General features: G+C 40.0%; 1 long non-coding RNA gene across 1 annotated transcript in view; it reads right to left on the minus strand.

Moving 5' to 3' along the window:
* LOC108445320 overlaps positions 1-9687 on the minus strand; it is a 15562-nt gene extending 5875 nt beyond the window's left edge. Inside the window, exons 1-2 of the long non-coding RNA XR_001860137.1 lie at positions 9150-9687; positions 6273-6419 (exon numbers count right to left, since the gene is read on the minus strand). This is a non-coding gene — a long non-coding RNA (uncharacterized LOC108445320). The remainder of the gene's footprint in view (positions 1-6272; positions 6420-9149) is intronic.
* Positions 9688-13018: the final 3331 nt, after the last annotated feature.

The following is a 13018-nucleotide window of genomic DNA, read 5'->3' on the forward strand; positions in this document are numbered from 1 at the left end:
CTACACACCTAAAGCAGAATATGGAATGACACTGGGAAGATTGCTGTGAACTTATTTTATGCAAATGGTTGTGAGCGGAACGGATTGAAATTCATTCCAAACTGGAAAATATAAGACTTTTCCTATGATTCTTGGGGATGTTCTGTGCAGGGCTAAGATTTGGACTCAATGATCCTTGTGGGTCCCTCCCAACTCAGCAGTTTCTGTGATTTCTGTGTTGTTATTCCCTCCGAGATTTTTCTTCCTTCATCACTGGGAACAAGCCAGAAGCTGTTGGACAATAAACAGATGAAGTGAAATATCTGTGTGGTTCCTCAAGAGCCTGGCTGAAATTACGAAATTATCCAGTGTGTAACTAAATGTGAATTTTCCCATAAAACACTTGAGTTTCCTGAGTTTATTGTTGGGAGAGTGACAGCCCCATCTATTATTTAGACCTCAACAGGCACTATCAGTGCACAAAACCCTCACATCCCTCGCTGCTGGCTCATTCTAGGTTAACTAAATTCATATTCATGATTTTTAGTAAGAACAAAGAAGCTGTTGAACAGTAGGAAAGAGAATTTTTTTTAGAGAAACGCATGGAGAAGAGAAGTGGAGGGGTGAGCAGCTTCAAGAGAAACTGGAGATTGCACCTGGTTCAGCACTGAGCTGCTCGAATTCTATCACCAAGGTGACACCAAGCCCTGTGATGGTGAAAAGGGAGGAAAAAAGTCTCTTTTGTCATCTTCTGTAGATAAACTTCAGATAATGATGTGCACAGTTAATGCAAGAATACATAGAATTTCAATATTTCTGTAACGAATTTGGTGCCTCTGTGTTTGAAGGAACTTTCCCAGAGATGCTCTGAAGAAAAAATATTTCGATTTGTAATGAAATTGATAAAATAGCTACTTATTTCCATTCTTGTTCCCAAAATGTTCACATTAACAAGTTGCAGGTAAACATTTGTTTTGAATGTGTGTCATCAGTGCAAATATTGAAAGGAGCAACCTCTGCATTTGTTCTAAACCCAGAGCTTTACCAAAAGCACTAAACTCACAGCACCTGTTGACCATATATCACATTTGTATAGGTTTAAAGCGTAGAATCATGGAATATCCTAAGTTGAAAGGGACCCACAAGGATCAAGTCCAAGCCCTGGCCCTGCACAGACCCCCCAACAACCCCAGCCTGTGCCTCCCTGAGAGCATTGTGGAGATTTTTAGCTCCTTGATTTTACCAGGCCTTGACATTTCCTGATGAAAAATTCAGGTAAGACATAACCAAAAGCTTAGTGGAAAATAACCCATCAAAACTAAAAAGGCTTTAAATATTAAATAGTTTTTACTTGAAGTTCTTGAAGTGAATTCCCTACAGGATGAGGAATCTGTGTCCTTGAGCTGTCTTTTTAACTCCTTCATTCACCTTCTCCTACAGCCTTTCTCTACACTCTGCTTTTTAGTATATGCAATTGTTTCTTCATTTGCATGGATTCATGCTCTATGATAAGTGATTCCGGTACATTTGGCTTTTTTTGAGCTATATTTAGATCTAGCAAAACTTCTCTTTCTGCTGGAAAAATCACAAGAACATAAAAATCAGATAGCCGGAAGCCTCCACAGATCTCTCATGTTTAATTTTTCCAAGTTGCTATAGTAACTTATGACAAAAAAACCATCATGTTGTTTAAAAAACATACCCTAGGTAAGATAAGAAAACTTGACAGAAAACCAAACTAAATTCCACTCCAAGAGAGGAGATCGAGACACATTAAAATAAAACAGATACCACCATATTTCAGATCTATGTAAAAGAGAGCATTTAAAAATATACAGATGGCAACCAGTCTTTAATCTGCAGCAATATAAGTAAACAGCATGAACTTTGTTTTAAATTTTCTTTGTCTGTCCCAAGGGGTTCGTTGGTGACGTTTATCTTCCTGTTCATTCCAACTTCTTTGTATGAACTCATGGAGTTAGAGAGGAATTCAGCCGTGAAAGTGTAAAGGGATTTTAAAAAAATCAAATCCCACTCAAATCCACCCCCAAGAGAATCTGTGGCTGCCCCTGGATCCCTGGCAGTGTCCAAGGCCAGGTTGGACGGGGCTTGGAGCAATCTGGGACAGTGGAAGGTGTCCCTGCCCATGGCAAGGGGTGGCACTGGATGAGATTTAAGGTCCTTTCCAGCCCAAACCTGTCTGGGATCCAATAAAGTCAACACAAAACCTCTTAACAAATGGGACTTCCCAAAATTCAGCAGAATTTCATAGTGAACAAGTGTGCCTTAATCTCTGCTCAGATTATCTGTGTCCTTTAAAGCAACATGTTCCCAGCTCTTGGAAGGCTGATGATAATCTGCTTAAAGCAGAGGAATTAGCATCTCTTTATTAATACAAAACCACCAAAATTCCCATTGCACTTCCACCTCCCTGTCATATAATCCCTTGCAATAAATGATATGCAAAGAATATTCCACTTCTCTGAAGATGAAGTTCAGTTGACTTAGTCAAAATCCACAATCTACAAAGAAAAAGTACATCAAATATTCTCTGCATCCATTAATAGCTAATTAAACAGTGACACTGAAATACTGCATCAAATTGTTTCCCCTATAAAAACTTTGAAGAGGCTCCTTGAAGAGTCTATTCCTATGTGGAAATCTGAAACATTCTCAAGGACAAAATGAAGGGATAAAGGCAGGCTCAGAGATGCCCTGTAGGCGACCTTTTGGTGGACTAAAAACTGCATGTTCCTTGCCATTTTACAGGCTCCTGTCACCAAGCATCTCAGCCCATCTTCAAATATTATGGTCCTTTTTAGTTTACTTGTTTCGATAATAAAATAGTAAAAAATGTTATTGCTCATTTCATGGTCTTAATTACATTTAAATTGCACTGACTTACTATGGTGAGGCTTGCAAAGATGAAAGAACAACCTGGGGTCAGTTTTGAGGCCCTCAGGATGAGACAGACACTGAGGAGCTGGAGCGTGTCCAGGGAAGGGAACGGAGCTGGGAAGGGGCTGGAGCCCCAGGAGTGGCTGAGGGAGCTGGGAAAGGGGCTCAGGCTGGAGCAAAGGAGGCTCAGGGGGGACCTTGTGGCTCTGCACAACTCCCTGACAGGAGGGGGCAGCCGGGGGGGCCAGGCTCTGCTTGAAGGGAACAGGGACAGGAGGAGAGGGAACGGCCTCAGGCTGGGCCAGGGGAGGCTCAGGTTGGACATCAGGAGGAATTTCTTCACTGAAAGAGTGGTCAGGCCTTGGCACAGGCTGTCCAGGGCAGTGTTGGAGTCCCCATCCCTGGAGGGATTTAAAGCCTTGTCAGAGTGGTACTTGGGGACGTGGGTCAGTGGTGGCCTTGGCAGTGCTGGGGGATGGCTGGACTCGATGATCTCGGAGGGCTTTTCCAACTTGAACGGTTCTAGGATTCTATTTTGGAGCAGTGAGGAACAATTAACTTAGAAAAGGACCGAGAGGAATATTTTGAGGGAGATAAGAAAGATGTGCTGACATAGCTTTGGCTGGGGGAAAGGATCCCATGCTGGTTAAGATGAAAGCTGAAGAAAGCAGACATCTTCTGAGGAGAAATTGAACTTGGAGATGAGGGAGAATAGTTGCACATTAAACTCACTAATCAGAGACCAGCCAGGAGAAATTAGCATGATACAGAAAATCAGATTCTAACATTAAATTAATGTTGATTAAAAAGTGAGAAACTGATTGCAATGGAAATAGAAGCCCCTTCTTCATCCATGGGGCATAAGCACCACAAAAATTAATTATTAAAAAAAGTTCAGCTACTGAAGTATTTAATATTCCATAAATGAGCTCCTGGCTTGGAGCAAAAGAGTGGCTTCCTTTGTCAGTTTGCTTTGCTTGTGGAATCACTAAGAACAATATTGATGGCACTGAGAAATGTGCAACTGGGCTTCTTTCACAATGCTGAGCCTACTTAGTCCTGACAAACTGGAACACAGAGCTCCAGGATGAATGCAAACTATCAAACACTGGATCTTTACTCCAAGTAGTGGAAATGTGGGCAGTCTATTCAAAGAGTGCAGCTACTACACTACAGCTAATTTATTAATCATAATTGAGGTGCAATATCCTGCATTATTTAAGGCTTTCCTACATTTCCACTTGCACAGTTATTTCAGGGAGATTCATAACTGTTGGCATGTGGAGCAGTCATTATTCTAATTAGGAGGGAAAATACCGATGGTTCAGTTCATCCTCCAACAAATCAATATTTAATTAACAATATGTCACTACCCAAATGTCTGGAATTAAATTTTGTGAGGGTAAGACGACAATACTGGTCTTTACCCACATTGCTCTATGCTTTAAAATACTTGGACACATAAGTGAAAATGTACAAAAAGGCTGTCACAAAGCATTCAGGCAGCCATGGCCTCTTTCAACCCAGCCTCAGTATAGCAATAGATTTGGATTTTTTTTTAATCTAGATTTCTCCCTTAACTTAGATCCTTCCGAGCTGTATGAAAAACCAAAAGTCCTCCAAAAATATCAGTGTGCAAAGAGCTCTGGCTGCAAGTCAGGCACATTAAGTACCTAGGCTCTGTGAAACTTGGAGGAGAGTTAAACTTCCTTTCCATCACCATTCTTCTGCTGGGGTCTTTCCAACAGCTGGTACCTAAATGTAACCTGGAATATTTAGTGCAGAGGATAGCAGTGTTCCTAAGGGAACTTTGGAAAATCTTCTGCAAATGCTTCACCTCTATTGAAATTGTTTGCCAGAGTTTTACTGGACAAAATACAGAGCTAAAAATTGAAGTGGGGCAATCTTTGGCACATCGTGAATAATCTCAAATAACCCAGCAACATTCCTCTGGTTTTCTTCAATTTCGTGCTGGTGGTAATGAGGGATAATGTTTAGGAATATTTCTTTTTTAGGAATGTGATTCTGTAATGTCTGACAGGCAAAAGGACACGGAAGATGAGAGAGAAGACAGGATTGAAAAAGGCACACAAATGGTCACAACAATATTCTCAACATAGAAAATACCTTAATATTTTTATGTTAAGAATGTCTAGAACATTACTAAATATTAGAAATACTAATTTTCCATATGCCCACTTCCCTGGGGACAAACAACAAACAGTACTTTCTTGAGCATCATTTCAGGGTAAATTAATTCTGGGACGAAAGGTAAATGATTCTTTTTTTCAAGGCTAATAGCTGCCCTTATATTAATTTAGAGATCACAGATTTGTTATTCATTTATGGTTTCTTGTATTTATTCTTCTTAAAAGAGAAGAGAATCTTGCTCCTATGGTACATTCACAGTCTTTCCCAGTCTTGAATGAATTGTCACAGCTTGGTTTTAACCCTTTTGAAATATTAAACTTGTAAGCCCTGGAGACTTTTAACTTTCCAGGTGGTAGCAAGTTAAGCCTCGTCTCAGGCCTCTGCTTTTCCCTGGTACATGACCACCAGGCAGGATATAATCGCTGTAATTCCTTCAAAGGCAGGGAAGGAGATCAAACAGTGCCTTTTCCTGCAATAACTCGGCAAATCCCAGGTGTGAATGTTGAAGCTTTCCCAAGGCCATGTGTGCACCAGGGTCAAACCAGTGCCAAGTCAGAGCTCTGGAGCAAGGATTACCCTTGGCAAAAACAGGGAAGGGGCAACTTTATTGCCACGGAGCTTTTCCTTCGTTACTACAAGGAAATTAGATTTATTCTTTAGGAATATATATGAATATCTGTAGGAAGATACTACACCAGTTGTTGTCCTGAGAAATAAAACCATTTAGGGCTTATTATTGCATAGAACTGCTCTGCCTATGGGTCCAGTTCTGAAGTCCAAATCAGTTCTTCAGCAGAGCTCTAAAATTCTAGGATTTTCCAATCTGAACTGAGGTGGGAAAAGACCTCCAAGATCACCAAGTCTAGCCTTGAATGAGCACAACCACACCCACTACAGCATGCCCGTGTTATAATAATCTCTTTGTAGGAAGGGCATAGAGAAACCTATTCCACAGATACATTTTCAAGACTGTTTTACCCAGCTTTGCAAATTGCTTTCTTTGAAATTTTTAAGTCATTTAAATCAGTTGACATGATTTCCTCAGCTTTCTTCACTTGTAACTCCGTAAGTCATGCTCAGATTGAGGTTTCCTGTGCAAATAAAACCCCATGCCCCTGTGGAAACCCTGTGTTCGTGTGGAAACCATGCCCACCATGCATCTGTCTGTTTTCAGAGAATTTCTACATTTTGATGTATTTCCAACTCTTCTTTTGACCCTAGAATACAGAAACTGGAAAAATTACCAGGTAACCTTCAGCTTGGCTGTCCTGCAATCTGGATGTGAACTTCTCATGCAATGAGTTATTTGTGTCCTTCTGCTTGAGTGCTTCTGTTCCTGCTTCTTTTTCCTTCCACTTTCAGCATGGTATTTAGGAGTGGAGTCAGAAAGTCTGGAAAAAACATAGGAATCAGAGAAACAGGACCACATTTCAATCCATCATCATATGTATGAGAGAAACAGCCTGTAAGAGATTATTTTGCCCTTTTATTCACAACGCACTGCTTGCAAAAGAGAGAAGAAGAGACTTTTAATTTCATTTGAGACACAAACCAGGATCAGAATCAGGTTCCAAACATGCTAATTGTTATCCCACAGGCTGACTGGAAACACCATCTGATTACAGTTCCATTTTGCTGTACTAATTAATATACATAAAAGTCACTTATTTATCTTTTTGCCTTGGAAACAAAAGAGTGAAGCAACAAAGCCAGGACTTTCATCATGAGGGGAAGAGCCAGAAACAGAAGAATAGGCTCCAGAACCTGATCAGCTTGTCTTCCAGGAGAGAAAACTATGATCAAAATCAGGACTTGCTCTCTATATTCCTGACCTGAAAAATCAACTGCATGTGACAGTTTTCTCTCTGTTGTCAAGGTGGAAGTTGTTACCGCACCTTGCTGGGTGAAACTCAAGCTGCAAAGTAAGAAATGCACAGTAATTTAAGGATTTTAAAAATCCTGTGCATTAATTAGAAAAAGATATGCTTTGTATTCCTACTGTTCTCCCACATTCTCCATGTGACACCCCAAATTACCATCCACCTCATTTAACTTGTTAGGGATATAAGATACCTGGATGTGACCGTGGCATAGTCTCACATCACGAAAATAAAGGTCCTTTGATATCTGCCTCCCTAAACCCAAACAGAACAAAGCAAATGCTGTCTGCAAATAATTTACATTTCTTTAGGTAGCATATTCCTTAATGTCTTTGGAAACTGCACAAAGCGAGGAAACGTTTAAGTGGGAATCCTGATAGATTTGGGGAGACTCCCTGGGGTGGGTTCCATCCTGCTAAGCCTACTGAAGATGCTGATTCTGCTGCCTGAAACACAACTTCTGCCTGACCCCAGAGACCAGACTGGGACAAAACTCTGACTGGCCCCTGGCATGAGTGCGTAGGAGTAAAAATTCACCTTTTTTTTTTTTTCTTAATTCCTCCAAATGCCCTTTTTTCTGAGCTAAGGATACACAATGAAGGTGCCTCTAAAGACCTAAAGAAGCAGGGTGCCTTGGCTCTGGCTGGAACCAAAGCAGAAATGCTGATCTAGAAAGGGAGACCTTCCTTGGGAAGGCAGGTTTTATTGTCAATTCCCTTGCAGCTGTGCTGAGCCAGTGATGAAAATCTGCCTTGCTCCAGTTAAATATGAGGGACAGCTGAACAGAAGGGATATCATTTTCAATTCCCTGTTTATTTATGCACATGCAATGCGGGATGGTGGTGGATCTGCACCACCACACAGGAATTTGTTAGAGATTCCTCCCCCAGCAGCGGAGCTGAACTCTGTGAAATCCTGGTGCCTGAGGCTGGAGCCCGGCTTTTCTCCATGCAGGATTTTTATCAGTGAACCTGTGATACTCACTCTCTGGCATTCAGGAAAAAAGGGAACTGTGCTGTTACCACCTAGAGGAATTTTACTGCAAGTGGAATGATTAAAGCCTGTGCTTCTGGGAGTGTGGGACAGGCCTTTATTCTTCCTGTGCCAATTACTGTGTGATTTGTCCAGCTATTGTTCCAGTTGTCTATGGAATACGACTCCACTCCTTATGGATTGGATTACAGGGAATGCTCGTGTTTGTGAGCTCTTAATTAAAAAGACAGCTCTGTCTAATTTACAGATAAGTCTAAGCTATAAAAGTCAGCTCTAGATTTCAACTCCTTCCTTCCCTTTAAAGAAACAAAAGCATTTTTTAGGATTCAGGCTTTGGATTGGCCAATTAAATAGAGAAGGGCCAACTGTGAAATTCAAATCTGACTTCATCCCACAGAAACCTTTGCCTGGCAGACCTGATTTTGTCTTGGATGAAGCAGTGCAGATTTTGTACAAATAAACCCCACCTCCCCCTATTATTTAGATACTGCATTAGCAATAAATCCAGTCTTAATCATAGAATTACACAATGTTTCATCCTCATGGAAATAGCCCCACTTCATCATTCATGATTCCAAGGGGTGTGGTTATACCTTCCACATACTGGGAATACAGTCATGGTGAAAATGTTCTGTGTCTACACAGATAATTGCCCTAGATGGCTCAGATAAGATCTTCATTATCAGATAATTAATAACCAGAGCTTAGGTGAAAAATATTCAATTTATGTGGAAAATAACCATCTGAGAATGCTGAAGAGCTAGAAGATGCTCAACTGAATGCAAAAGGGTAAAAAAACCCATTAGGATTAAAAAAGATGTGTATGGAAAAATATTTGGATATTTGGGGTTTCAGCTTTGAAGTTTTTATGACTTTTTTTAATATATTTCTTATCTACCTATCTCACAGCTTATCAATATATAAAAGTATTCCATTAATGTTCCATATATTCAGTATCAGTTGAGTGTACGTCATAAATATAAAAACACTGTAAATTCTAAACATGATTTCTGTATTAAATCAGACACCTTTTCTTCTTATCTTTCTGTTCCTTTTCGCCCCAAGGATATTCCTTGACTGCTGTTGATCATTCCAGATTTATTTGAGTGAATGCCTTGCATTATTTAATACACTCTCTATTGCTCTCCTCTGGTAGCTGCTATTGAACAACAGCTTTTAAAACTTTTTTCCCCTCGTTATTTTGGTGTTTGTAGAAACTTTACAAAACAAATGTGAAGTCCTGTATACCTGTTTCATGTCAGAAAATTATTCCAGGCTGTTGCAGGCAGTCTTTCTTCTTTTGAGAAATGAAAGCTCTGCAAGCTCTAGGGAAAAAAAACATATCCTAAGGCAAATAAAAATAGTATCTTTTCAAAAGGGAGTTTGGAAGATGACTGACTTAATTTTTTAATTTTTTTTCAGCTATTAACCTTTCTGCCATTTCCTATCTCCCTCCCTCACATGTACATGATAAAACTACATTTCCAACATGATCAGGGGAGTCCCCACCAATTAATTTTCTGTTAGGAAATGCAGCTATATGATTTCTCCACTTCCATAATGATTTCAAGAGTTAACACACTCATCTCCACAGCCAAGATGCTCTGCATGAAAAAGAAAGTGGCAACGGTCAAAACCACGGAAAAGGGAGGTAAATGAGAAAACAAACTCGTCTGCCTCTTAATTTTACCTCGTTTATCCACAGCTGGGGGCACTCGTATATCCATGTCCTTGCTCACAGAATCATGGAGTGGTTTGGTTGGAAGGGACCTCAAAGCCCATCCAGTGCCACCCCCTGCCATGGGCAGGGACACTTTCCACTGGCCCAGGTGCTCCAAGCCTCATCTAAGCTGGCCTTGGACACTTCCAGGGATCCAGGGGCAGCCACAACTGCTCTGGGCTGGGCTGAAAATCCTTAAAAGTGTCGAGTTTGCTACAGACAAAGCAGCCCAAAGTGATTTCAAATGTTTTCAGTTAAAGCCAAGATCACCAATTGTGGCATAAATTATACTGAAAGTACAAATTCAACATCCATTGAATCTGGGTTTCATTGAGAAGAAAAGTGGCACCTGACAGGTCAATGCATGAACACCTGGGAGTTTCATAAGGAATTTTATGTTTAATATTGAGTGACCAAGACTTTTCCAAATATGCCTCTGGAGTATCATATCCAGGATTTAGTGGGATCAGTAGTTGTTAAATTATCCAATTCCTGCCTTAAAAATGGTAAAACTTGCAAAAACCAAACAGAAAAAAATGAGTTAAATAAAAAGGGTTCTGGCTTTTGACATTGCTCAGTTTCTCTCTTTACTCAAAACCGAAGTTGAATATTTATTTTCTCATTCTCATGGCTCTTTATAATAGGATTAGTACACATTATATGTATCATTATTCTGTATTGTACTACAGATGCGAAAATAACATTTAATGCGTTAGAATATAATACACTTAACTCTTATGCATGAATATTTCCCTAGAGAGGGAAGAGACTAGAGAGTGCTGGGAAGAGATTTTGGGGTTATTCATGGCATTCCCAGCATGGTTGCAGCCATGGAGCTGGATTCAGTCTTACGGTCCTAATTTAGGTGAAAGCCGAAAAAGTTTGTAGATATACATAAGATTAAAAAAATGTTTTAAGTTTTAGGAGATAATAACAAATTCTGCTGCTTAGTGGGGTTGAATTTGTTTTATATATTATAAAACTTCCCATTTCTCATGCTATTTGTTATTTCTAATAGTAAGTACTCAAAGAATCACAGAATCATGGGTGCCCAAAAATTGTGACACCTGTTTAGAAAATATAATTGGGAACTTTATTTGTATTTTCACTGACCTTTCTACTTTGAAACTTTATTTTATATATATGAATATAGATATGTAACATATGTAAATCTTCAATGAGTGAAATATAACAGCCCTATTTACCAGGCTAGGAGATGTTTCACATGCAATTATGACAAACCAATTCATTACAATTCTTCATCTTCCACACTGAAAGTATTTCCTTCTACAGGATTTTACAGAACTTCTACAGAAATTCTTTTAGGCTTTTAATTTATTTTCCTTTTTACAAGTGCTGCAGCTCCCTTTAAAAATGTTCTTTCTCCGGAACAAACAGGTAATATAAAAATGAGGAAATTCTCTTAGTAAGACTTTACCCTTAGTTGTACAAAGGTTGTGTTTCTCCAGAGAATTGTTAACAGTGGGATATAAAAAGGGTCTGAGATCTTAAAAGTAACTTAAGAGCACCTGTACCATGCAGCCAAACCTGATGCTACTTTGCAGTTCCTTCCTATTACATAAATGAAAGTTGTTTTTCCCCCACCATTTTTCTCTTCAGATATTCCACCAGCAGCAATATTTCCCTGCTGGAGCCTGGGGCTCTTTAGAAAATGTATTTATTATTGCTGTGTTTATTGTTTATTTATTATCCTAATAAACATTTCTTTATGATTCAGCTTTGTTCCTCTTTTGCTTTACCCACAAGACTGTGCTGTAGCATCTCGCAGTAGGAATTGACCTTGAAATTCTTCACTTCTTGAATGAAGTTAACATTTTTCACATAGGAAGAAGGAAAATAAAATATTTCTTAATTACAGTAGCAAAACATTTGTTCTTGTCAAATGTTTTCCTTTTTTTTCCTTTCTTCTTCTTTTCCTGGAAACATTTAAGAATAAATTTGCCCAAGAATTAACAACAGTCTGGGGGTAGTTTGTATGTTAATGAACAGAACTGCATGAATCTGTAGGAACTCCCACTTTGCCTGTTCACTCCATGAATTTTAACAGCTATAAAAACTTCACCTTGGAAGATATCCAAGCCTTTACTAATAGCCAACTCGGCAAGAAGTATTTTTCCCTGTTCAAAATTAATTATTTTTGCTAGTTTTTCATTTACCTATCAAGGAGAGGTTGTATTTATTTTTTTTTTTTTTAACAAAGATTTCCTGACATTTCCCTAGTTTCTACTGGAGATTTTTAGCAAAGTAATCCTCAAGAGATGTTTTTTTTTTTTTAATATTTTTTCCCCAGGGAGAGATTCTCCTGGAGTTCTCTCACTTTCAATTAGAGAAACTTCTTGATGATGCAATATTTTTGTCTGGATTGAGCCACCCTTTATGCATGCACTCCGTATTTCAGTACGCAGGCTGTAAATTTAGGAGTGCATAATTCACCTCAAACCAGAGGCTGACAGCATTTTATGGGTCTTACATTGTGTGCCACATCTTCCAGGCTCTTTCCCATCCTTCCCATCCTTCCCATCCCACTGCACTTCCCCACAACAGTTTATGAGAGGAAATGAAGACATTTTAGGAGTGGGAAAGCTTCCTGGAGTAGGAGAGTGTAATTATCTCCCTGGGGATTTAGCAAGGACAGCAGGCTAAAACACTCCTGGTCAAGGTGCCATATTATCTTTAACAACTTCATGTGGCCAGATCCACAACATACTTTTCTGCTGGATGAACAGTTTGTTGGAATGTCCGACCCAAGTGAACTGGCAGAACAACACTGGAGTGCTCCTGGTGATTTCCCAATGCACAGCTCAATAAAAACAAAGCAGAGCCCTTGGATATTGCCTGCAGGTTACATCCTGATATTGCTGTAGGATAAAAATAATTCCACAGGGGAAAACAGATCCAAAGAAGGTCAGACGGGCATCAATTCTGTCTAATTCTGTCAGGACTCTTCACCATAGACAGCAGGGACACATGGAAGTGGGGGCAGCAGGTGGAAGGGGCGAATCCTCTCCCTCTACTCTGCTCAGGTGAGATCCCAACTGCTGCATCCAGGCCTGGGGTCATCAGCACAGGAAAGACATGGAGCTGCTGAAGCAAGTCCAGAGGAGACCAGTAGGATGTTCCAAGGGCTGGAGCACCTTTGCTATGGAGACAGGCTGGAAGAGTTGGACTTGTTCAGTCTGGAGAAGAGAAGTTTCTGGGGAGACCTGAAAGCCCCTTCCAGTGTCTGAAGGAGCTACAAGAAAGATGGAGAGAGACAATTTACACGGGATGGAGTGACAGGACAATGGGGAATGGCCTCAGACTCACAGAGAATAGGGTTGGACTGGATGTACAGAAGAAATTCCTGAGGGTGGGGAGGCCCTGGCACAGGGTGTCC

The sequence above is a fragment of the Corvus brachyrhynchos genome, unplaced genomic scaffold (assembly GCF_000691975.1).
Source record: "Corvus brachyrhynchos isolate BGI_N302 unplaced genomic scaffold, ASM69197v1 scaffold2703, whole genome shotgun sequence".
Lineage (NCBI taxonomy): Eukaryota > Metazoa > Chordata > Aves > Passeriformes > Corvidae > Corvus > Corvus brachyrhynchos.